The sequence below is a fragment of the Anas acuta genome, chromosome 4 (genome assembly GCF_963932015.1).
Source record: "Anas acuta chromosome 4, bAnaAcu1.1, whole genome shotgun sequence".
In the NCBI taxonomy this organism is placed as follows: domain Eukaryota; kingdom Metazoa; phylum Chordata; class Aves; order Anseriformes; family Anatidae; genus Anas; species Anas acuta.
Genome location: NC_088982.1, coordinates 35,708,467 through 35,735,672, shown reverse-complemented (window position 1 = coordinate 35,735,672; position 27,206 = coordinate 35,708,467). Strand labels below are relative to the sequence as shown.

At 38.4% G+C, this 27,206-nt stretch overlaps 1 long non-coding RNA gene across 1 annotated transcript; it reads right to left on the bottom strand.

The window, feature by feature from the left end:
• Positions 1-18,978: 18,978 nt before the first annotated feature.
• Positions 18,979-22,550, bottom strand: LOC137855291 (uncharacterized). Its single transcript, XR_011095680.1, has 3 exons — positions 22,437-22,550; positions 21,924-22,058; positions 18,979-19,101 (listed from the first exon to the last, which is right to left on the bottom strand). It is a non-coding gene; the product is annotated as an uncharacterized lncRNA (long non-coding RNA).
• Positions 22,551-27,206: the final 4,656 nt, after the last annotated feature.

The following is a 27,206-nucleotide window of genomic DNA, read 5'->3' as shown; positions in this document are numbered from 1 at the left end:
CATATGTAACTGTCAATTTTAAGCACTGGATGAAAATCCAACCACATGTCAATCAAGTTTTTGTATTACACTGGAAAGTAACATTGTATTTTTTTCTCTCTTTTTTCTTTTTTTTCCTTTCTCAAACAGTACCATTTCTGGAATAGGACTGATTTATTCTCTGTAGTGTGAGTTATTCTAGATTTCCAAGGGGAATGGACAGGTATTTTGGCCTTTAAGATTGGTCTAAGAACACACCTGCATTTAGAGAAAGAAATTTTACAGAGCTATGAGATATTGTCCAGGGTACAAGTGGAAATATTGAGGGTTATATCCCATCTGAGGCTGAAATTAATATATTTTAAGCTTTTTCACTCTTGCACACATGGAATATGTTTAATATAACTCTCAATGCCTGTAGACTTCTTTGAAGCACAACTGAAAAAAAAATTACTGTCAGAAGAAGGAACTGTGCATTCACACAGGAGTCATTATTTTTAGTCTTATTTCACTTTTTAGACTGAAACCTGGTGTGCATTTTCATTGCCACCACAGAGAAACAGACATGAAGAAAGCACCTCTAACTGTAATCACATAACCTCTAACTTACTTTTAACATAGCTCTAGCTGTTATTATGACAACATTATCAAAAGAACGGCTGGAAGATCAGTTTTGAATGGAACCAGAATAATGAACTTCTTTTAATTCTCTACACTCTATATACTATAGCACCTTAGATGAGATTTGGTCAGCTACCCAAGTTCAGAAAAAATGTGGATATCTGGAACGCTATCAACCAAAACTGTCTAGCATGTTTTCTCAGGCCAAATTCAGTACAAAAGTACAAAATTCAGTACAAAATATCAGCATCCAACCAAACAGCTCAGTCCAGTTCCCATGACACGGCTTTTGCCAAGCAGATGCTCCTGAGGTCCGAGAGGTCAGCTGCAGTCCTTCAGGTTCCAACACCACAGAGCCACGGAGCCACTCACGCACCTCCACGTGGCCTCCGAAGTTCCAGCCAAGCCACATTTACAACCCTGCAGTTTACAGCTTCCTTCCGTCTAATCTATATATGGGTGACCTACCCAATGTATGTGTGACAGCCAGTAGAGACTCATTATATGACAACTATGAGCTATATGCTGTTAGGACCCACACTCTACTCAGGTCTGACAATGTGATAGAGAATCCTGTTTATCATACAGCAAAAAAAACAGGAGCAGCTCACTTAATGCTATCTAGAAAAATAAAACTATACAAACGTGAGGCTGACAAGATAAAAGTAACTGAAGAGTTAACTCAGAGATAAGATTTACAGCTGTTTTTTGGACAAACAGTGCTGTTTTTCTTTATTAATACATTTCTTTGTTAACAGATTTCTGCTTACCCCAGAGGCTTTTTGGGCCACGTACTCAGCCTTGAGACAAAACCAGGTGAAGGCATCATTTAATCAGAGATGCTGCACCGCTGTTACCACCTCATATGGTCTCACACAGTGTTACAGCAGTAGTTACAGTAGCCTTGTTCCTCCTTCCTTGTCCTTTCTACTACTTTTTCATGATTCCTAGTAGCTCCTGTCATTTTTAAAAGTCATTGCCAGCAAGCACAAGATTAATGAGACTAAGAAGGTCAGTGCATTCATCCTAGCAGCTTTTAGGTAGCACACAGAACATAACTCAAGACACAGCACTGTGTGACTATAGTGAAACCCATATATGGCTTTTTTTTTTTTTTTTTGGCCAAGAGGAGTGATTTCATTAGCCAGGGAGGTTTCTGGCATGCACATTTATATGAGTATATTCCACCAGCACTATTCCTCAATGGTAAAAATCTTCCTTCACTTACGTACAACTAGAATCATTTCCTAATCTTATGCTTAAAATAGTACAGTGTTACTAGTGTTGAATAAAAGCTTGTTCCTAAATGCACTTGACAGAACAGTTTCTGTTAACACCTCTTCAAACGTGAGTTAGTGCTTACAGAAGGAATAAATCAAATGCCACTGGATCATTCTGTATTTTAATAAGTTTTTTCCTAGCTTATACATATATTAAAGCTATGCTTAGTTAAAAAAAAAAAAAAAAAAAAAACTACTTCCTTTTAGTTTCTATCAGCCCTCCTGCTCCAAAGGTAGCTTAGATGCTTTGGATTCTCTAGTTGTATCTAGGTGTCTTTTTTTTTTTTTTTTTTCTTGTATAAGTTGTGGAGAATGCATAGCAGGTTTTGTGCTGTGAAGAATGAAGCAGCATTCACTGTGAGAGTTGGAATGACCTGAGCCTATCCCATTCTTGATGTGTGCCCTGAAGCAAGTCACTTCTCTTCTGCCACGCTTCAACTGTAGTACCTGCCTCAGAGCAGGGATGGAAATTTAACCAGTAATGTAAACATTTTAAAAGTTTGTGATATTTAACTATACGGTTTTAAAATGGGAAGAGTGATGCAACTGGCAGCTTCTCCTACACAGATTTATTTTTTTTTTTACTACAGTAAAATAAAGAAACTGACAGAAATTCCCAGAACATGAAGGTTGTTGTTAAACATTGTTTTTTTAACCTTTTGCTAACCATTTGTCAATTAGCAGTTTCTGGAGGCAGGTTTATGAGACAGTAAACATTTCTTAGGAAGTCCTCCAGCTCTGCCAAGAGATTAATTTGAGAGGAGACCAAGAGCCACCAGATCCATGACTGCAAGCCAATAAGAACAAGAATACCACTCAGTACTGCTTCCCAACTTGAACAATTAAGAGCAGTTTATGCTCATCGATGATATACTGTCTCCTCAGTCTTTACTTCCTTCATAAACAGATGGACTGTAAATATTCATGAAACAAATTTTCAAAAGCAACTTGTAACCTCACAACCAAACACTAACTGTATAAACCTCTGTGAAAATATAATTGAAACAGATCCCTGGATGTATGTGTGAGAAATTCAGAACATGACACCATAAACCCTGCTTAGACATTTTTAGAATAATTTTAGAATTTGAAAGACAGTATTAAATGACATAATGGTATTAAATAACCTGGTTTTGCAACGACATTTGACAGTCCTTGCTAAATCACACTCTATTGTGCACAGGAGGGGATTTAAAAGATTATGAATGCTCGGTTTAGAAAAAGATGAAAGCAAAACTAGCCTAAGAAATATAGATGGCATATTCTACATTTATTTTTCTTCATATGGCAAGAACAAATGGACACTCATAATTACAACAGATTAACATATGCCATTAACAAATGTTTGTGTTTATCTGTAAACTCAATGATGTTTTAGAATTTGGACCATTATTTTGTCTGAAAAGCTTCTAATTATGCTTATTCTTTCCTTTTGGATTTTTCTATTTTGAAGTAGATAGGCATAGAATGGTAAAATATTTCCATTGAGCAAGGACACAATTAATGAAAAATACATCAGAAAATGGCAATGCCAGTCATTCAGTTGGATTCACTCTAGAAAAAATAGGCTGCCTGCAATCCCAGGAAACTGTTTCCCTTTTTTTGCTTTTATTGTGAAAAGGCAGTGTGAAGTAGGCATTGAATCTCATGACTTCTGGAACTGCTACAGACCTTCTGACAGAGAAACTAGAACATTACAGATTTTTCTCTACTTAGGTCTCTGTAACAGCCCATCAGCTGAGTACGGGATTAAGGGTGTATTGCAAAACCTGTTAAACTATAAGCAGAATCCACAGGCCCTGTAAATATAGAGAACACTTGTGGGAAGTGTTTGGAATGCAGGTGTTCATTAATATTGCTTTGTTTAGCTAGAAATGTATCTGGTTTCAAAATTATTTTTAAAATGTGTAAATTCCAGTTTAGACTGCAACCTCCCCATTGTGGGGGTTTATTGTTCAGTTGCAGCACAGGTCGTTATAAAATACCTAGGGTCCTACTTTAATAGAAGAATACTAGAGTATCAATTAATATACATCAGACAGTAAGCTTGGAAGTTGGGAGGGTCAAAAAATACATGTAGACTCCAGTACACCTGGTGAAAAGGCCTACCACATTTTGAGTTACTCTCCTGTCTCCAGTAACGGGCCCAGCACAAATCAAACCAAATCTGGTTTATTCCTTTTATTCTAGCTTACAAAGAATAATAAACCACTTGTGGAAAATAGTTTCCTATATATTTAATAGAACAAAGAAATATAATAAACTGGACACCTCTGGAAGGATTTGTAGCTATTATAATGCATTAAGAAGTGGGGGGTTTTTTGTTCTACTGCTAAATGATGCAGTATAATCAACACGTGAATAATAAAATCCTAATGTTGGCAAACACAAACAAAAGAAAATAACCAAGTGGTCCTCCAGTTGTGCTCAGAAGGAAGGATAGGACAAAGGCAATGTTATAATCCACAGCGTTCTGAGGGCTAACCAAGCATGTAATATTTAAATAAATACTCAGCTCTAAGGAAATCTATATTACATTCCAACTCAAAATATGTTGACAGCCCAACTTAACACGGAAAGGAGAGAAAGGAGCTGGTTCAGTGGCTCTATATCACTCACTTCTTCACCCACATAGAGGAAAGAGAATCCGTAAGATTTCAGCCAAGTCTGTGAAAGAGAAACTATGAAAAAAGCTGCTAGACTGGAGTCCAGGAATGAGCTGTACATTTTCTGCTCTGTTTTCTTCTAGTTTGTAATGTTCCTGAAGCATAATTTCATTGTGTTCCTTTGCAGCCATCTTATTTTAAGCTGAAATCCCATGGAGCCCAAGCAGGGGGCTATGTTTTCATGTCTGGAGAGTACTGTTGCACCAAGTAAGGTGCCACAACTGAAACTAAATATAAAGTTATTGATGTCCTATTTAAAAATAAACAAACCAAACTGAAAGCAGAATCTCTGCAGCAGAACAGGAGATTTCGGTTGTATTATACCCACAAATCTTGGTATTCTCATTTTTACAGTAATCATTGCAGCAAGAAAGAAATATGATATGATGACTTTATATGTTATTACTAAAAACAGAGAGCTTCTTAGAGAGAAACTGCAAGTGTTTACAACCACGGCGACCTCAGTAGTTGCAATTCCAGACTGAAAATAAATAAAGATCCGAAATCTATAAAAACTACACTAAAGAACATAAAGGAAACAGTTGTACCACAGAATGCAATAGTTAATATATTGTTATTTTGATTTGTGCAAAGCACCTAACATGTCTGTATCTTAGACATGCTTCTGAAACTTTCTAGGCTAAAATTTATTTTTGTAGATTGCAAAATAAAGCACTTAAAATTTAAGAAAAGCTAGATTCAGCTTGGTGTTATAAATGTCATTCTCCTTTTTTGCCTTTCCAACCTATGCACTAACTGAAACAGGGCACCCCTAGGCAAATAATAGGCTATCATGTAATTGTACACTGTATCATAATGTATTCACTATAGAAGGCAAAATTAAAGATACATTTACTTTCATGGGAAGAAAAAAGCAAGTAATGATGGTGAAGATTTTAGAAGCCTGTATTTGTCAAGAACAGAGAATTAAAAGGCTTTTAGCACATGTACTTTTTTTAACTGGTAAAAGTATCGCATTGTAATTCTCCACAGTTACAACTCTGGGCCTGCTGGTAATAATGGAAATGATGTTAGAAGTAGGGTTCAAGGCACTGAGGCTCAAATTGCTGTCATCACTGAGGGGAAATGCTACATCTAATTGTAGCCTCTCAAACAATCAGCTAGCCTGATTTAGCATGATGACCCATCGATTCAAATACTGAACTTAAGTAGGATTCTCTGGAAATAGTCTGTACATAAATTCTTAATGTGACTTCTGGAACACACACTGTTCAAATGTTGTCCTCTTTATGCTCATTTTTTAAAATTAATTTTTGTAGTATTTTATGCCATTTAACAAATTTAATAATCAGAAGATGTAATTTCCTCCAGATTTGCTTTAGAAGAAACACAGGCATGCTGAGATCTAAGAGGACAACTCTCAAAAGAGCTTGTATTCACAATGATCTCGGTTTTCTCAATTTCAGACTGAAAATAATCTAAAGCATTTCACACAGCAGGTTTCTGTTTCTCATTCTAGAAGGTAATTAATTTGAATATTAATAAAATATCATTACCTTTTATCTTCTTCCTGCTGTTGCACTAAGAAATATTTTTTCAGCATTATACAAAGGGTGTTTTGCAGATATGGACCTACATATCACAAAGCCTGGGAGTATTCCCATTGTACATTTTGGTTCATGCTTATTTCCAACAATTATTTTAACCAAGCTACTCAAAAAATATAATTCAAAGGAATTGGAATTTACTTTCTAAAATATGCAATTCCCATATGCAGCCACTGGATGGACTTAAGGAGCCAGTGAATATTTTTGATTGTAGACAAGATGAACAATCAGGTGAGCAACTGGGAAGAACACTGCCTTCCGGGCAGCTGCAGAAATGTTCTATAGAAAAGACCTGAGCCCAAAAAGCATGGTACAAGAAGGAATTTTAGCCTCTCCTCTTCAATCGATACTTATTTTTCAACACAATTAGTTTAAGAAAAAACAGGTCGTGGAAATGAAACAGAGTGCTAAGAAAATTGGTTTGTAGGAGAACATGTAGGTCAGTTTCAAACATGATTACTTGGTATTAAAGTTCTAGGGTAAAAGCACAAAAAATTGTATTAAAAATAAACTTTTCTTAAATACCCCAGTTTGGAAACTGAAGCAGATCAGAATTACTAGAAGTTCTATTCAATTTTTTAGAAGTATGCTACTTTAAAATGCTCATATTCTTTAAGAATGAATATGGAAGCTATTTGCTCTAGCTATCTTCCCTGTTTCTGGAACAGGAATCGTGAAAAGTTGAATCACTATGCACTAATGTCTGCATAGTAAGTGTAAAACAAGCCCTGCATTAAATAAGTGTATGATCGTCCATCAATATAAAAAATGTATTCCTTTTTTTACTATAGTTGGCTGTCACAACTACTTCCCAGTATTTCAAATGCATTACATTTAATTATATTACAATCTATTTAATGCGCTTTTTTAGACCAGTTGCTATTTCAGTGTATACAGTGGCACTAACATATACGCAGTTCCATACTCTGTTATGGTGCTGCATAACTAAGAGAAGTAGGAGGTATCAGCTGTGGCAGGAAGCTCACTAAATCCACCTGACTCCTGGAACTTCAGGTAAACAGAGCTGTTGTGGGGTAACAAAGTTAAACTGGAGAATGAAAGCATAATGAAAGAGGAGCTGTTGCATACATCTCCCTGTACCTGCTGTACTAAGTTGGGGGGCAGCGACAGTGACTAATATGGCCGGTTCCTGTAGATATAACCAGTTACAGGATCTAAATGTGGGTTACATGGTTTTATCACTTTATTACACAGCCATCACCCTATTCTGTCCCAAATTACTTAGAATAGCACCAACCATAACTATAGTTGAGATTACTCTGCATGCCTGAATGTCATTTGTCTTTGTATTCTGAAGGTCATATGCAGACTCTGTAGTGAGCGGACGTCAAATAACTATTTAATTTTGTAGGATAGGAATTACACCTCTTAAAATTATACTAACCATTGTGCCCATCACTGGACACTAGCTGGAAATGCATGCAATATTTCTCTGGCATGCCACAGCTCCTGGATGCCGTATGTTGATGGGGGAATACCATCTGGTATAAAAGCCTCGCAGTTGGCACTGGAGACTGCAGGCTCTACTCTCTCCCTCTCTACCTCCCTGACAATTACAAGGCAGTGATCTTGCAGGAATGAAGTCAGGCTGCAAAAATATTGAATGACTGAGTCAGAGACTAGGAATGGGACTGGCAACTGTAGAGACTGCCTGATATATTTCATCCCCTAAAAGCAAAATTGTGACAAATCACATTCTCTTTTACCTCTCACTATGTAATGGGATCTCCTCCCTGATCTCTCTGCTACATACAGCGTCATGTCACACGTGTGTGCTGCCTCCTAAAAACCTCCTGGGAAACTCCATACCTCAGCCAAGAATACTTCCCCCTGCAAAGCCCCTGAGCATGACTTGCTATTCTTGGCTTGTTCTGACCTCCTTTAATATTTTGACCTTGTTCTGGAACTAGGTGTTGGTCTGCTTTTAATCATGCCAGAGCAACCAAACAGCAATCTTCTCATACCAGTGCTGATTTAGGAAGCCTCTGCAAAGCTGTTGCATTGGGAATCTTCAGCCATACAGAGATTACATCACAACCTTCCTTCCAGGGTAGGTGGCACCATAAGCTGCCAGCTCCAAGCTGGGACAGTAAACTGGGTGGGGCAGCATCCTAATATTATAGAGGGCAATGTAGACAGAGCCTATGGAATTACTCGTACCACTAATCTAACCACCTGCATAAGCAAATCAAGTGAATCATCTACCTTACTGGTCTACCAAGTCTCAGACACGTGATACTGCAAATACAATGGGGGGTTGGCTCACATGAATTAGATTTTTAAAGTGCTTCTAAATTACATGTTACAATTCAAGCTACTTAAAAACACATGCTCAGGTTGGGAGTGGTCTTCCTTCAGACAGAATATCTAGGTAATTTACTATTATAGATGAACCACTGAACAAGAAACTGTTCTCATGAGTAGCATATTAGCTTAAAGTTCTCAAACCAATGAATTGCAAGATAATCTCATTATTCTATCACTGTGTCAAACTTTTCAATCCACTCTAGTTAGGAAATATGAAATAAATAGCTATACCTATAATGTTGTTTTTAATGAAAAATTTGTCAGGCGATTAGTTTCTAGATCTACAAATGACAAAGCTGATTCAGAACTCTTAATCTTTTCAATTCCCAGATCAATCAGTAAATTGCTTTATTTGCATTGGATGCATGGCTCAAATCATTCAAATTAGTAACCAATCTGTTCCTGTTACTGTGCACCTGAAAGTGTAATAGCAAATCTGTCCTATAACAGCCAAATGACAAATAACAGAAAAAATGTTGCCAAGACTGCCTGGTTTGTCTGTGTTGAGGCCTGTGGATTCCCACCTGTTCTATGCAAGGGCACCGCGTATACTATGTCACAGTACAGGCTAAGCACAGCTTGGAACACTGCAAGTGTGGGTGACATATGACATTCGCTATGAATAACCCTCACTTAATTAACATCATGTACTTTCTCTGACACACAAAAATTTTAGCAGCAGATTCTTATAATTCAGAAAATTGGCTTTGACTTGTTTTGGGGCATTCGTGTGTGCCATTCTGAAGAAGTAACAAGATTACAGTACTCACATTGCTCAACCCCGACATTTGAAATGTCTAAACCTCATGCCAAATAATTTTCTGCTTATCCAGAGTGCTTGCATATACTCATGCCAATAGGTATTTCTTATCTCCTGACATTTCAGCCTTCATTTCAGATTAACTTTTTAAAGGCATAAAGACTATCAGTACATGTTTTCATGTGCTCTGTAACCTATTTCTGCTCAATTCGGAGTTTAATTTCTGACACCACACACATAGCCTTTGCTCACTGAAAGCAAATATCCATGCAAGGTTGAAGGAAGAAGGAATTTGAAAGTAAAAATAATTTGCAATTCTAAAACATCAGTTGAAAAAATTGATCAACTTAACCTAGAGAAGACCTGCTTTTATTTATATATAAACAAATTCCAAAGCCAGAATTTGGTAACAACAGGATTCTCTCCCCATTAACACCTGTGTATGCAGAGCTGACCAATTAAGTTCACAGGCAAGCTCAAGGAAGCAAGTCCTGACCCAGAGGTAACCCTACCACTATTTTGCTCGCCTTCAGTGCTCTAAGACTCCCTTTACTATGTCACAGCTCTCTGTGCCTGACTTTGATCCTCACTGCTTTATAATGAGGTATGCCTTTTTATAAGTTGGTTCTTTAACATATGAAAATGAGATGTGAGATGTGAAAACATGTTACAGAGAGTAGTCTTCGCTCAGAAATGTGAGTCTCTCACTGCTTGCTGATGTGCAGATTGCATGCCACAAATCCACCCTCACTAGACATCCAACCCAACCCAAGTGAGGGAACAGATTCCTTCAAAAGGAGTGGGGGGAACAATGCAGGGTGTTAATTTCATGTACCAATATGCGTTGGTATGTACCAATACTCATCTTAATTTCATGTACCAGTATGCATTTTTCTTATCCAAGATTCAGAGCCTCCAGATGAGCTCTGAGCTAATAGTGAATTATTCTGAAAATCAAGGGAATAGTCTCTATATATCTGTGCTTCAGTCATTTGTGTAAAGAGCGTACTCGTGAACAAAGATCAATGGAAATGGATGCCACAGTTATGTAGAGAAGATGTACATTCAGGTGAGTGTCAATGGAGAAGGCACATAGCAGTCCAGCATAAATTGAAAAACTCATTGTACATATAGAACAGAGAAGCATATTGTGACCTTTTTCATAATGTGCTGTTCTTGCATTAAGGAGTTCAGGGATTTCTAAATATAGCAGTATTGTGTAGTAGTAGCATTAGATTAACTGGAGTGGCAATGTCATTTTACCTAAAAATAGAAAAATGCTTCTCCCTAGAAATACCTAAAGATTATAACTGTGATTTCACTATCAGCCTAAGGACATCTCAGTTTGCACAGTCATGGAAAGCAGCTGTCCTGTCCTCTCCTCCATGTCCAGCTGTAAGTTTCTGCTCTTTCCTTCGCAGGACTTTATGCCATTAAACAACACCATGCCATCACCATGCCATGCTCAGTTCCCTTAACAAAGCTACCCTACATCTGAGCAGCTCCGAGAATACAACAGCAAACTCAGTGATGAGTGGTACAGAGGCCTTAGGTAGTATTAAGGTTAGATATTAATGAGGTGTGAGTGACTCTGGAATCCAGAGATCTGTTTTCATGCTCAAGCTCCTGATAGGGTGGATGCCTGCATGCCTCACATTAAATCCAAAGCAACTAGGGAACTGATTGGGAAGCTGCCTGAAGACACTGTCTTAGCAAGTACTTCCCTAGAGTGTGTCAAGAGGGAAATACCAGTGCATGGTTGCAGGTGCTCTGTTCTGTCTACATGGGTATCACCATGCAGAACTTCCAGAAGAGAGTCAGGAAACACCATTTTTCTCTGTTAATGTGATCCAGGAGGGGAGAACACTATGGTGATAACATTCCCATTCAGAAAATGGTTCTAGCCCTTAGTCAGAGGTAGGAAATCTATGCTAGTTTATTCTTTGGCCAAGTGAAGTTAAACACAAATCTCTCTGAGATGTGCTCTGGACATCAGGCTACCATTTTTGTTGTTGGATGAGGGCTGGAGTAAAGGAAATTGTCAGGCATTTGTGAAAGTTGAATTCGAGCAATTTGAAGAGAAAATGGAATGTTAGGTACATTGGGCAAGATTGAAAACATGACAGTAATCCTTTAATGTAAAAAGAAACAAAGAGCACATCTAAATGACAAGATGACAAATCATGTGTATGGGAAATAGAGCTCTGCATCTGAAAGTAGAGGAAAAAAGATCTATCTTTCTTACATGTGAAATGCTAAATACTGTCAATTAGAAACAAAACAAGACAAAACAAAACAAAAGCCCAAACCACAGATCTGTCTTACAAAACTTTCAGTGTTCTTATTTCATGCATCCAGATGGAAGCATGAAAAAGCATTTGTCACAATTTAATTTACTTTTTCAAGCCTGCAATTCCTACTGTAAGATGGGTACTGTACAGTACCCATCTACGCAACTGTTTCCATCTATGCAAGGTTACGCGAATAATGATGAGCAATGACAGGTATTTCTAAAATGTAGCTTATACAGCTGTAATTTCACTGTCTCAGCCAGAATGCCTCCAGGTCAAGTAGTAGAGATGCATGCCACAGCACCATCTGTCAGACTTTTTGAAAAAGTACAGACATTTCACCATTCCTATTTTTGGATTCTTCTTTCCCAGACTGAACAAATGAGTGATGAGACTATGGAGCAATTTTCTATATCATGCACAGAACTTTGATCCTCAGCCTTCAAACAAGTAAAAGCAATCTGAAGACTATTACAGATTGGACTGTCCTGCTAGACCAGTATGACTGCTGCTCTTCACCTAAGAATCTTTTCATGAGCTGCCAGTCAGGTCACCCAAATTCATTTCAAAGAGGAAGAGAATCAGCTACCATGTCCTCACATTTCCATGGCAGCTCTTACATCAGCACTGAGCATTTCACTTACATGAATTCCCAAGTGCAACTCAATAGAAAGGATGCAGAAGAAAAGAGGAAGTGTTAGCCACAATCTCTACCGATCACCTGATTTGTATTGAAAAGGCAATCATAAGCTGCCTGTTCTACTTAAAAACTGCATTCAGTAACAGAGCTTCTCCTTTTGTAATGGAGAATGAAGATCACTTGCAGTATGTTATTTCCAATTCACAACATAGGGTAAGAAAATATTCAGACAAGGAGACTAGGCTATATCAGCTGCTCTTAGAAGCAGTCCATAAGAAAGGAACTGCAGCTGTCATGATGTAACACCTGTATTTCTGGCTGTAAAATGTCTGGAATTTGATCAGATTTGAACTTTGCAGTGTTTGCACACGTGTCAGTTCACAGTTCTCTGTTCTCTGGACAGACCAAGACACCATTGCCCATTCCCCTTTGCAGTTAGAAAAGGAATTGGCTTTCTTTCTAAAAAAAAAAAAAAAAAAAAAAAAACAAAACACAGCTTTCCTACTTAACATCTTGGAAAAATAAACATTAATGGACAGCCTGAGACTCTACGCTTGGTAACTGATTATGGTACCAAATCTGATGCAGTTTTGCTGTATTTAATGAGATAATCTGTGTATTTCAGAGTACTTTCAGCATTATCTTAAATTAAGGCTTACAGACAATACATTAGAATAGGAGGAGAAAGAAAGAGAACAGCATAAAAATTTACAGCTATGGTGAAAGTACAAGGCAGGAGGCTAGAAGCTGTCTGCCATATCTGAGAGACATTTTAGGGATCCAAGTCCAAATAGGACACAGAGACTCCTGAGGGTGGCCGTGTGGATGGCTGGTGGCTGGGAAGTGTACAGCATCCTCAGAACAGCTGAGGGGGTATTAGTGACACTACAGCATCTTAGAACTGGGAAGTGTTTTCTAAAATAATCTGTTTTAGCTAGGTAGGAAGTAAAGGAAGCTATTTTCTTCTGAACATGCTGCTCTTACCAAGACCTCATTCTGGTTGTTCTCTTCTAACTGTGATATACTTCAGAACAGAGAAAGAAATAGATATAATCAGCCATACATGGGACTCCTGCAGTTAAGAAATCTGCTATTTCCTACAGCACAGCTAGGGGCATAGAGAATTTAGCTGAGATGTGAGATTTTATGACTGTATTAGCAAATATCTAAGTGCCACCAAAGACGCACACTACATAAAGGGGTTGGAACGGAACGACTCACAAATGATTGTAGGAGCAGCAGAAGGGAGGAGCACAGGTACAAATTATGATAAACACAGTTATACTGACGCATGGAGAACTGCAGTCTTGTCAGACCAGCAGAAAATTATTCTCCCTCCCCATCTCATTTTCTACAGAGGGAGAAAGAGAACTTACATTACTGATGATGATAAGTCTCCAGCTGGGCTTCTTTAAATTACAAATGTCTCTGATAGCAGAAACAGAACTCCTGATTTTTCATAGGCATGAATTATTTTTAAAATGTGCTTGCAATGAACAACCATCTTCTAAAAAGTACAAAAAAGGCTTTTATGAAATGAAAAGCAGAGTATGGTGGCCCTCACAGCAGAAGTATTTCATTTAAAAACTCAAGTTGTGCTTTGTTTTCCAAGTTCAATTATCAATAACTTCTAGGATCCTACTTGAAGCAACAGAACTTTTTTTTAAAAAAAATACTAGATCAGTTTTTCTTATTTAATAATTCTTTTCCTTAAGCGTTTTTTTTTTTTTCTTTTCTTCTTGTGTGTGCAGCCTTTAATTAGTCTGTTCAGACATAAGCAGTATTAGCTAGACTCTGTCACAATTACCCACATTTGGTAGCTAATTACTCCTTCAATAGTCTTAAGGCTACCAGCAATTTTAGTACAATTGGCAGCCTGGGGCCCCTAGGAGCTGTTCCAGCAACCAAGAATAGCTCGAACAGAGAGGCCGGCCAGCCGTGACCCTTTCTCCTCAGCCACAACCTAACATATCTACTATGCCAAAGGCAAGAGCAACACAGAAATACTCCCGAGTGGCTAAATGTGCTCTCTTTATGGCCTTTTAAAACTAATGGAGTAGCATAAAGAGACTACAGGGAAATGGAAAATAGGACCTTTTAAATGCTACAGCATTGGCAGGACTACTAATGATTCTTCAGTTTTGCAATGTTCCATTAAAATGACAGTACAAAACACTTACATGGGATCAAATTCTGACACTATACTTTTATTCTAGTGTAATTTTGTTTGCTGATGCCTCATATTGTAGTAATTTACACCGCTCCAATATGGGTGTCCAGTGGGCAATGCTCTGACTTGATTTGCTAACATTTCATGTGTATTTTACACAGGTACGAGTAACTTCACAAGGGGCACAGCAGTGAACAATCAAGACCTGTGACTTCAGTAAAATGATTCTGGCTGTATCCTTGTGCGACATCAGTGGCAGAATAAAATTAACATAAAAATTAAAATGACAACTTCAGCTTCAGATACAATGTTCATTCAGAGTCTGTTCCACAATTCCAATGAGCAGGACTGGATTTGCAGAGAACAGGAAATTCCTTTTTTAAAATTTCTGAAGGTTATGAAGGATCCCTTTTCAAGTATTTTGGAAGCTACATCCTCACTGGAGAATTAGCCCATTACCTCTGCTTTTGCTAATTCCTTAAATTTAGACTGGTGTTCTCAGAATAAATAAATAAATAGCACAACCATTTGATCTGGTTTAAGAAAAGAGGTGCGGCACTAGATGTAAGTCTGGGGGAAGAGCAAAACTGGCCTATCCACTGGCTGCCCACTGTCAGTCTGTACTAGGCACCTGGTAAAACTCAAGTTAGTAGGCATGCACTGTGTGGGGTTGGCAACTGTTCTTTTCATTTAACCTTTTGCTTACGGGTGGTGATGAGCAAAGTGGTACGAATATACCTACAGATCTGTCAGCATTGCTGAGGCTGAGTACAAGACAGACACCGGACTGAGCAACAGCAACCACTTGGCTCAGCTGTCAGCAGCAACACCACCAAAGCCATACACGAAGATACATTGCCTTTGGCAGCAATATTGACTTGAGATACTTCCAACAACTTTTCCCTCCTTCCTGCCTGTCTTGTTCCCGTGACAACCGTATGATTTTTATTAACACAACTGTTTGTAAGGCCACACTTTGAATCAGGCCTAGGGCACTAAACAGGTATTAAAGAAAAGTTCTGAAAAAAAATTGTTGTTGGGCAGTTGAAACTGAATTCATTTCCCGATTCAGTTCACAAACATCCGCGTAAACAGCTGTGTTGGCACAGCTGAAAGGGTGTCAGGAACAAGCAGCTGGCAGTTGAGGTGGGTCCTGGGAACGCCTTAAAACAGGCTGCTGCTGGGAGAAGTGCGCATGGAACAATACTTTTACTGTATCTGCCTTGGCACAGTGTACTCACGTGTGTTGCGCAGTTCCAGAGCCATGGCCCATGACTCCACATACTGCAAGTAGCTGAGGCACCAGCAATCCTTCCCCAGTTTTTGTGAGGGAATTTGCGTGCCCTTCTGGGAGCAGTGCAGGAACTGGATTAACATCTGAGTGTTCCTAGCACCCAACTGCAAATCCCCAGCTTAAGGGAAAACTAAAACTTGGCAAATTTGGGTTCCACTGACATATACATGCAAATCTCAGTCTTTCTGACTACCAGCAGCAAAAGAGACTTCCCATCTCAATTCGGTGGCAGCTAAATGAAGACCATATCCAAAGCACTGCACAAAATTCACCTGGGTTGTTAAGAGCTACAACAAACTCACTAGTAAATAACTCTGGTGTCCTCACTTGTAATTTCCTGCCATTTGTGCTCCCCTTACCTCAGACTCTTGAGACTGAAAGAAGAGACAAAATTACTTCCTACAGTGGTTTATGCTCATAGATCACATACTAGGATAGACATACTGCAGGAGAGATCTTGTGGAAAACAAACAAACAAACAAACAAACAAAAAACATAACAAGGCAGCCTAATAGTAGAGCTAGTTGTCCAAGGGCCTACTGACTCTCCATCCTTGGAGGTATTCAGAACTTGGCAGGACAAGGCCATGACCAACCTGATCTCAACTTAACCTGTTCTGAACTGAGGTTGGACCTGAGGTGGCCTCCAGGAACCATTCAAACTAAATTATTCTAATTCTGTGGCCAAGGAGCACCATGTGCATGACTCTGACAAAGTTCTGAGGGCAGAATGTGGTTTAAACTGAGTAAAGGTAATGCTCAGGATTAATCCCAAATAGCAGTCATAGCAAACCATCAGCATATCTTTTTGTTACTTATCCCATTTCCCAAACTATCATGTCATGAAGTCAGCAAAAACCTCCCTTTTTGTTATACATAACCCCTCATAAGTTTGCCATCTAAGCATTAGATAATACGATAATACAGGTGTTTCTGAGGTATTCAGTGCCTAGAAGCAAAACCTGAAAGGTGAAGAGTTACTGTTAAATTTCAGGTTTTATAGTAGCAAAGAAGAAGGTATTGATTTGGGGGTTTGAGTCTCTTTTCAGACTGTGGAGATCCTATGTCTTTTCCCACCTCATTTCATATGCTTAGAAGTGTTGCTCAGGTACTGCTGATGGTTGGGGCAGGGCAGTAATGGGGGCTTGTTTTCCACACTGGAACTGTTCTCACTCTTTTTTTAATATTGTTTGTAACAGTACAGAGGCAATGTGAAGCCTGAGATAGGGAAGACAAAGCCATAACTAAGTGTAATTCAAGAATCATTTACACGGCTAAAGCCTTGGGATATGGATAAGGTCTTGATTTATGTTGCCAACATAATAATAATAAAATTAAATACATATTTACAAAAGCATTATTATATTAATTTTCTGGAAGGTGTACAGACCTATTTGAGAAATCAGAAGGTGCCTTTGCCTTGCCATATTAGAACCTTTCCAAGCATTTTTTGTTTTGGTGGCATTTTTTTCCTTATCATCTATGGGCAAATCCTAAGTTAGGTGTGCCATTTATCATTGCTTTGCAATGACATTTAAGTACACTGGGAGTTAACAGCATAACAATCATAATAATTACATATAATTATAAATCATGTTGTGTAAAACATTTCTGTGTGTTTTGCCTTACTGGTGCAATATAACTTATTTTAGAAGAGATTTATATCTAAAAAAAATCTTTAGGTTTTTGACAGATAAAAAATACATTACTAAAGTTTTATAAATATTACTGTGTAATTAATTATTTTGTTTGTGATCAAGATGCTCTTACTCAGACACATTTTGATGATAGGGCATGCTCTCTGGAGGCTGGTATGATAGGCATGGAAGCACAGAGAAACTGATTAGGTCACTGGAGTGGCACTATGCTAAGGGCAATGGTTCTTAACAGACTCTTCTGTGGTGCAGCTTACAGCCAGAACACGTCACTGACATAAAACTGGCTGGCAGTAGGGACACTGGGAGGAAGGAAGATACGCAGGAAGAGGGAAAAATACAAGGCTATGTCCACGTCTGAGGGATCAGGTTTCTGTGTACCAAAGATCTCTTGGAGACATGATTATACAGGCATTTCTCAGTGATGCCGTGCTTACTATCCTCTTACACATTGTCTGCTGCCCAAAATGGAAGAGAAAATTGTCAATGCCTATTTAAAATATCCAATTCGGTTTGAATCCTGCTGAAAGCACAATAAATTAACAAGCCCTATCATTCAAGGAGATCAGAAGCTCCTTGTAGCATCTGGACTGAGCGTACTCAGTATTTTTCAGTAGTTTCTTTGCTTCAGGATTTGTGGTTTCTCCTAAATCTTTAAGCATCCAAAACAGCCTACCCAGGAAAAGATCTCTACAGAGGAGAGCAGGAATGGGTCTGCTGCTGAGTAGCTGGGCCCATTGAGTCCCAAGTACACTGTTATCATACAGTATGGCTGTTGCTTCTCTCGCAGGTTAAAATCAAATACAAAAATCATGTTATGGATTAAGTACCATATATGCAGCAAATAGCTATGTACATCAGAACTTCATGTATTTCATCAACTTTCTCTTTCTATTGATGAGCTTTAACAAAGCATCACTTTATGCAAAATTCAACCCCACAGCACGTTTTAAGTTACCTTCTCTTCTCTTATACATTTCATACTTGCATATAATGCAATGTGATTGCAGTTAAAATAGCACCAGTAGTACAGATTACATCTGAATGGTCATGAGCCCAAGCCTGTGTCTGGAGTACATGATGTGAGTGCTTTGTAAGAATTGAATAGTGGTATGCTGCCAAGAGTCTATGCTATTCCTCCACAGGAAACTGTACGGAAAATACCAATCTCTCAGTACAATCTGGTCCCATTCTGAGAACAAATATAAGCTTTTAAGAGGTGGTAGTGATAACAGAAATAGTAGTAGAAGAATGCTGTAAGATGTTTCAGCTCTGTCAAGAATGGTTTTGCAAAGTTCACTGAAACATATCAGGAGAAATGGAATGGCCCCTTAATTTCTAAAGAAGAACTTCTGGATTCTCCCAAAGTGGGATCTTAGCAGAACTACAGTTCTACAAACTCTTAAATAAGATCTGCATTATAGGAATTACTGTTAAATTGGGGTGGGGGGTTGGGGGGAGATGTTTACATAAGGCAGGTATGCTGTTTATTGATGACTCCAATCTCAGGGGTCTTGTACCTGTGAAAGTGTTATTGGCATAACTCTGTCAGTTAGAATATTTTTTATTAACACTGTTATACCAGCACAATTTTTATAGATGTAGTTATATCAGAACAACAACACCTTACAACCCATAGTACATGCTGTGCATTACAGAAGTGTATCTGTATTCATATAACTGCATCAACCTTACAATATCTTTTTCTACTTCAATTTACTCTCTGAAATGGAGGTACAGGTATGATCTTACCTTGAGTTCGCCAGGAACAATCCCTTCAGTTTATCCCACACCACCATTCATTCTTGCCAGGTCTGCTATAAATTCCCAGCTCCATTTTTTTCCATAAACTATATAGTTTGGAGAAAAAAAAAAAAGTCAGAGGCAGTGCCAGTTTTCATAATCCCTGTTACTCTTCAGCTAAATCTGTTCCATGGGCTGGTCCACTACACACCCCCCAAAACTGCAGTGCTAACCCAGTAAAGACTGAAGTGCAGGTGCAAAAATGAGTAGCCAAGGTTGTTTAAACTATGTTAGTACTGTAATTGAATGCTGAATTGCAGTCAGTTACAGTCTATGGCCAAAGATAGACAATACTGCAGTGACAGAAGTAAATTCATAAATTCTAATGGTACTAAATGACAATTAACAGAATTCCAACAGAACCTTGAACAACCTCAGCAAAATTTATATCAACGTCAGTAACACCTGTATACACCCATTAATGAGTTTGGCCCTTAGACTTCAGAACTCTCAAAAATATCTGGTTCACAGTATAATATTCTTGTTTACTATCTTCATTTCCAGTAAATACCATCCAGACAATTAATCTTCAACATGAAATGCCAGAGATACATAATATGACATAATATGATATATAAATATGCAGCTGCATATTTAAAAGAAGAAATATAGAGGGATGCACAAAATCAAATCTTTTCTCTTTCACAATATGGGCCTGAACCTAACCCTGTAATTTCAAGAATTATGTTACTAATTATCATTACGACTCAATTTTTCCCATCTCATTATTTACATTTATATATGAGTACACTTGGAATTTCTATATAAATCATACTCTAAACCATTTCTTTATCTAAGGTGTAAAATATAGTTTGAATTTGTGACTCTTCCCTTCTTTCCCTCTGAGGAAAAAAATGTCGGTCTATTTAAAGCTAATCAGATATTGGCATGCTCAGACTTGAAAAAGATCTGTCTAAGGACTTTGTAGGGTTTACAGCATATTAGGGTGGTAGGCAATCATCCTGTGAGATAGTAAATACCTTGACGAAATAATTTTGTCCCAGGAGAGTTCACATCAGATGAGATATTGTCTGTTTACACTACTCTACCTTTAAGCTGGATCAGGAACAATATATCCTACCCAGCTGACAGAAAGCTGACATAAAATCTGCATAAACACTGTAACATATGCTCTGGCTGATTCGATAAAAATGTAGTCATGTGCACATGCCAACACAGATCAAATTTTTACTGCCAGGAAATCCAGCATGCACAGATTTGGTATTATTTAATGCAGAAATGCAGACTTATACTGCTTCATTTTCTCTGTGTATGAATTAGTTTTTAATTACTTTATTATGAGCATGAATAAAGAGTACAGATTTGTTTGAAATCCCCCTATCAAATACTGGTGTGGAGTGAGCCTACTGTAATGTAATGGTTCTTCAAATAGGGACAAACATGATCTCCACACAGCATGAATGCTTCTTTCGTAACACTGGCATGCATGATTTTGGACCTTCGTGGTCTAAACAGAGATGATTTTACTTAAGGCAAAAAATGCTGTAAAACCCTTCAGCAAAAAAGATGTGGCAGTATAACTGGACAACTCAGATACACTCATGTGCAATGTGGACATTTTTGTGTTATTTTTCACCTCTTCCACCTCTTCGCAGTCACTAACAGCACTGGAACAGAAAAAAAAAAAAAAAAAAGCTACTCTGAATTTCTATTGGAGATAGTCCTGGGCTAGTTTTATGTTGTGCCTGAAGTTTCATGCACACCTCACACTGTCTGCATAACTCAATCCCTTTTCAACCCAAATTACTAGAGTACATGGTTGCTGTTAACACTGGAGGAAAAGTTTAGTCTCTAAAAAATACTTCTGCAAAACTGCAGAAGATGTTAACAGGAAGTTTCCAAACCCCTACTTACATTAAAGACAAATTTTCTCTTTCTTACTCGCTAGAGTTTGGTTCCATTTAATGCTCCCCCCAATCCCCACCCTGGGCTTCCAACTCTAACAAAATGACTTTTAAATCATAATACTATATTGATTCTTTGGAAGATGTATTTCCAGTTTAGTTTCAGCCTAGTCCAGGTCATTATTCAAAATTAAAAGAAGGTAAGGAGGCAAAGAGCGAAAATATGGATGCAGGCACACTAAGCCTGCTTTTCCAGTGTCTTGTGTTTTATTCAGTCATACACGCCTCTGCTAGGAGAGTGTAAAACACGGGTCAAAGGCTGATACTTTGATTTGTTAGTATTATATACTCACTTTCAAAATGTTTCATTAATGAAAGACTTGCAAGGTATTCTATCTTACATGTTACTATAGTGTCTAAACATTTTCCAGGAATGTATTGAGGCTAGTTGTGTATTTAGCAGGAGAGGGAGCTTTAAGGACCTCAGATCCTTCCCACTTGACCTCCCTCTCCCTAGTAGTGCTACCTAGCTTGGCAGACATGTCCAGTAACAACCAGCAGCTTTTAGTGTGTGCTCATCTGTGAGAAAGGGACACAGCACTATATTTCACTAAAATGTTCTAGCCTAACTGCCAGTTCCTTATGACTAAGTGGACAACCAACATCTAAATAAATAAACAACTTCATTAATATTAGCAACATAAAAAGAAATGTTTAAAAGCAATGGCATCAAACCTTCTGTCAGCTAGCAAAAGACATTTTTCAAACATCTTGTGCATCTTTGCATGCCTAGTACAAATGAAACCTGAAGTGAAATCTGTGAAAATGAAGTCTATAAATGCTCTGTCACGATTTTAATGTGTTCGTGCTATACTAAAAATGCTATTGCTCTGTGACCTCCTCATTAGTCTTTACAGAATCTGTATATGCATATGAACTTTTGATTCTGGAAACTATTCAATACCCTCCTCATGTCAGGTTCTTATTCCTCGTTCCCGTAGTACCTCCAATAAGTCTGAGGATTTGGTGTTCCTCTTGCATCTCCACAGCAGTGTCAGTGGGAATTAAACACACTTGTTTGCTGGCTGTAGCAACGGCCTTGCTCAGTCTCCGAAACGGCTCTTCCATATTCAGAGTACCTGCAGAATGAAAGAAGGGGAATTCATTAATTATACATTCATTCACAATGCAAATAAAAATCGTTGCCTAGCTTGTTTGTGATAAAGGCCCCAATTTACAAATTTTAACACAATAACTACACTGTCTTTCTGAGCAACGAGATGGTATCTTATTCCAGTAGAGAAATTTCTTCAGCCAATGGAGAGGAGATTTTGTAGGTCCTGGTGATAACACTGCATATCAGCAAATGAAAGTGTTCATAACAGAAATGACCCTGAAAGTTCACATTATTAACTAAACAGATCAACCAAAATTCTGACTGCATAATAAATTTTAAGTATTATTTATTAGGAGAAGGGCAACTGCTACTGGTGAGCTGCTAATACAATTGCTGTTACCTGATAACCATAATCTGTCTGTATTCTGCACCCTTCTCCCCTTTCCTCAATCAAAAAGAGAAAAAGAGGGCAGAAACTGAAAAACGTGGACTTTGCCACAGAGGACTTCAGCGATTTACTCCTCACTATGAATGCTTGCCCGTGTGTGCACGGTTTCCATCAAAAAAACAGACAAACAAACAAGACCTGGTAGGACAGACTGACTTTTTGTGACTTTTAACCTTGAAACATTTTGTCCAATGAAGAGGTCCTATTACAGGTAGTCTAAGTTATGACTAGACTTTACTTCAGTTTCCCATCGAGTGCAAATGATGCAGCTCTACAGATTATGACAACACACAACAGAAAAGGCATCAAATGTCATGAAATAACTGAAAGTCCTGTGTCCATATAACCATGCTTTGAGTCATTAAGTCACTACTATGACACATTTACACTCAATTATATATTCCTCCTCAATAATGATGTGGACTTTCAGATGGAAGAGGGCAACAAACTCCTGCATAAGCTGCTAAAATGGTTTTTACCCTTGACAGAAGTTGATCTCTCCAGGAAAACCAACACTGTAACTAACAGATATGGAAAACAAAAAAATGTATGCTGGCTTGAAACTCTGGTTCCTCCACTTTTATCCTGAAGAAACACCCATAAATTCATTGCTAAAATTTCCTAGGGTAACTAGTGGACTACTTTCTGAAATGATTGTTCAGGCTCACTGGAAAACTGAGGCACTTTAATTGCCCCAAGAGCCCCTCCGTATAACAGGCATCCTATTAGAAAAAAGTGGAAATGGGAGACAGGAGTATTCACAGCTCTGATCCCAGCCAGGTGCCCTGAGGAAGTATGCAACACACAGGCACTGACAGACCTCTGATTGATAAGATCTGCCTTTAAATGTAGCTGTTTGCTTTTACTTTAGCCTTGTAACATGGTTTTGTAAATGCTGCACTGAGCCAGCTGCCTTGAAACGGAATCTGAACTGTGCATATTTACTCCACTGTGGTCAAAACTGGGGCATGTAGTCTACTTCCGACCACTACCTATCAAATGCAGCTGTGCTTCTCTGGTCAGCTACTGGACATCTGCAGTAATTCGTTGGCTGGACAAAACCAGTGTTCATTAGCTGCCTGCCTGAACCACAGCCTAGAATAGTCCATAAATAAATTAGAGATTAAAGACTCAGTAGAATAGAAGTGTCCCAAAGACTTAATGGACCAGAGATGGAAACACAGGTAAACAGGACAAAGAGATAAAAGAGAATGGAGACCAGAAGGAATGCCCACAGTGGCCTACTGATGTTTGTGATCTTGAACTCACAGCTAGCAGCACTGTGCATCAACACTAATGCTTACAGAGCACACAGCAGCTGAGATAGGCACCTGCACAAAACCTAACAGATGACTGTGGTGAACCAAGGAAATTATCACAAGAATCTTTAATGTGATACTATACCGTGCTACAGAACAAAATGTAAACATAAACACAGGAGTATCTTTTGCAAAGGTACTCCCAAGATAGAGTTAGAATGCAAAAATTAACTGAAAGTTGGCTAAATCATTCAGTGTTAAAACTAGATGAAAAGTATCCATGTTAGTGGTGCTTTCCATGAGGGAAAACAACTACAAACAAAACCAAAACAAACATGAACAAAACAACAACAGAAAAAGCTCTTTAAACCCAAATCACAGTTACCAGTATTACTAAGTTTGTGAAGCCAGTGGGAGTGCTCTCATTGACTTCACAGGATTTAAACTCCATGATTGTACAGATAAATATAACCTGGTTACCTAAGTGCTTGGTTTGCCAGTGTTCTAGTAAAATACACAAGGCACAATTCTGCCCAGTGTGCTAAAGGTCACACCTGCATGGGTGAGAACTGAGCTGGGAGAAAGGAATGCCTCAATTATTTGCAGTTGCACTACGCAGTTCAACTGATTTTCTGACTTTACATATATACTGTTTCATTATCTATTTCATCATCTAAGCAGGAGCCACTGCAGCTGTGAGAGGAGCTACAAGGTACCAGAAAACCGTCTACTTCCCAACCCTCCAGACAGGTCTTGTCCCCAGTCTCCTTGCTATGCAATTCTGTCTGTGTAACCGGCCTTTTTTTTTGTCCTGTGCTCCTTTATGGAGACCTCCTGAAGAGGAGGTCTTCTGCAGGTCTTACATAGTGTCCCTATTTTCTGTAGATATATTCCACAATACTGTGAGGTTATACAATAGGCCTGAGCATTTAGTATCTCTCCTATACCATCAATAGACAAATATGAAAACATAGTTACTTAGTGTAGGAGTATGCCCCATTTATATTGAAAATCTATCTTCTTGCTCCCATATGGCGATGCGCAAAGACCTACCTGTGTACCTGCACTGCTGTTTCACTTCAGCCTAATTATTCAGTTCTGAAGTTACCATTAAAAAACACAACTGCATTCATACAGTTGGAAATATCCCAAATTAGTTGTCCTGTTAAAAACCTGCATTTGCAAAGTCACTGGCATATGTTTTTTGAAAATGTCTCTCTCATATCTGTAACTTACTTGACCAGATTTTGAACAATATGTGCCAGAGCCACTGTGAGACCAAGAGCTGCGAGTCAGAGTTACTTTAGAGACTCGTCTTTGAAGGAAGGCAGCTCTCAGCTCCCCAGCTGAGCTGAGCTCTGGGTTCAGCAAATCCACCTCAGGCCCTGTGGTGAGGCACAGCCAGTGCTACGCCAGCATTCACAGCCTTCTGCCAGCCCTGGTCTGAGAGACTTTTCTGTGAGGTATGTAATTAGACAGAGTAAGTTCATAACAAATGAACAAAATCAAACTGTTTTGTTCGATTAACATAATCTGTTTCTGCAATATCATGACCAAGCACTTCAGGCATCACACCATGTACAAAGACTAAGACATAACAGTAGCCTTTTGTAAACAAAATGTATGTGTTGATACAAATTTCACTATAAGGCTGTCGGTATTGTACTTTCAAATTTTTGAAAGCAATCTCTGAGTAAGTCATACAGGTTCAGTATCACTTCATTAAGAGCCCCTGTTACACAATATTTAGAAATTATAGATAGGTTTACATGTAGCACAATAAATATGAAATAAAGGAACGTAAGCAGATGGACCACAACAATAAGCATTTCCATACTGCATCAGCTTAAAACAAAATCATCAGTGCATCCCATACATTAACCTAGGTTTAAAAATATCCAAAATCAATAGAGCTGATTGATCGCTGTATTATTCCAAATTTACTGAGACATCTGCATATTCCTTCATGCACAGTTCACCTCCTAACCTGTCTTGCATGTAGCTTGCTTAGGGTGGTAAGACATACTTCTTCAGCTTCAAAATCAGTAAAATAAACTTTAGCAATGATACCAGCTTGTATCAGAGTTCAGTTTCTGTTTGTAAAATTCTGGTCTCGTTGTGCTTTTGACTGAGTTCTGTCTTCTTTCCACAGAATGTAATAACCAGTGTTTGAAAAGAAAAGCTGATGAACACAGCTCTGAGTTGAGGTATTCACCTCCTGGTGGAAAAGGCAGAAGTCCTGCCTGCTTCCCTCTGAAGAAATATTGCAGAATTATTTCATATGTGCAGCAAAAGAGTAGGTAGCAGATGATTTATTTACCAGATTCTTCAAGAGAAGTAGTGAAACTGAGGGCAAAGATACAACAGTAAACCATAGTATATTTAACGCATTGTAACACAGAAGGCCCTATTTTGAAGAAGCAAATGTATACTAATGAAGGAAAAAAAATCAAGGTCTAGCACCAGCATGCAGGTACCTTTAAAAGACACTACTATTCTACTCTTGTTGCTGAAACAAGTCATGTCAGATATGGTAGAGAACCTGCTATGGAAATAATGGCTATTACATTCTGTTATTATAAAATTACTGTTATTATTATAGAATCTTCTACTATTATAGAAGAACTAGAGATAAGAACTCCAAGAACTAGAGGAAAAACGGGTAGTAATAGATGAGGTAGCACATGAGTATAGTGTAAAGTATTCCTTTTCTAGGTATTCCTCAAAATTTGTTAGAATAAATAAATAAATAATCACTCAGGAATAACAAAAGCTACTGAGCAGTAACATATGCAATTAGAAACTTGGTAATATTCTTTCACGTACATCTTTCCAGGGCTCACTAAGCTCTTTCTGAGGTTTATAGAATGTAATTTTTACATTTCACAGTGAGAGGCTTTTTGTCCTGGCAAACCAAACACAGACAAAAAATAAAGGAAGACAGGAAGGTGTTTACCTGTCATATTTGTGTTAGTAGATCCTGAGTGCCTCTGTCTTGTTACGGTGCTGTTCTGGCACTGACGGTGCTTGCAGGTGAGCTAGGACCTCAAATTCCTCAGCATTTCGTATCTGGACTTGTATGAGGTCTATCACTGACAGCAGGGCAACCGGCTAGTGCACCTGCACTTCAGCACCTATACGTTTTCAGTGTTTTCTTTCTGTTGGGTTTCGAAATGTTCACTCAGCATATTTAGTATTTGTATTGCATTACTTCTAATGCATTTGGTTATTTCCCAGTGTTTAAATCGCTTCAAGCAAACTTCTTTTAAACTTGGCCTTTCATCTCCTTAGAGAGGGTTCCTGGAACACCTCTTGGTTTCCAGCTCTCGTGTGGGGATTAGCAACAGCCGCCATTTTGCTTCACCCGCTCCAAGGCTCAGAGGAGTTGACATATTCTAGTCTAGCCCTGGTAGCAACACAATCTCTAAGTGGGCAGCCCAAAAAAATGAGGATGAAATGCCTC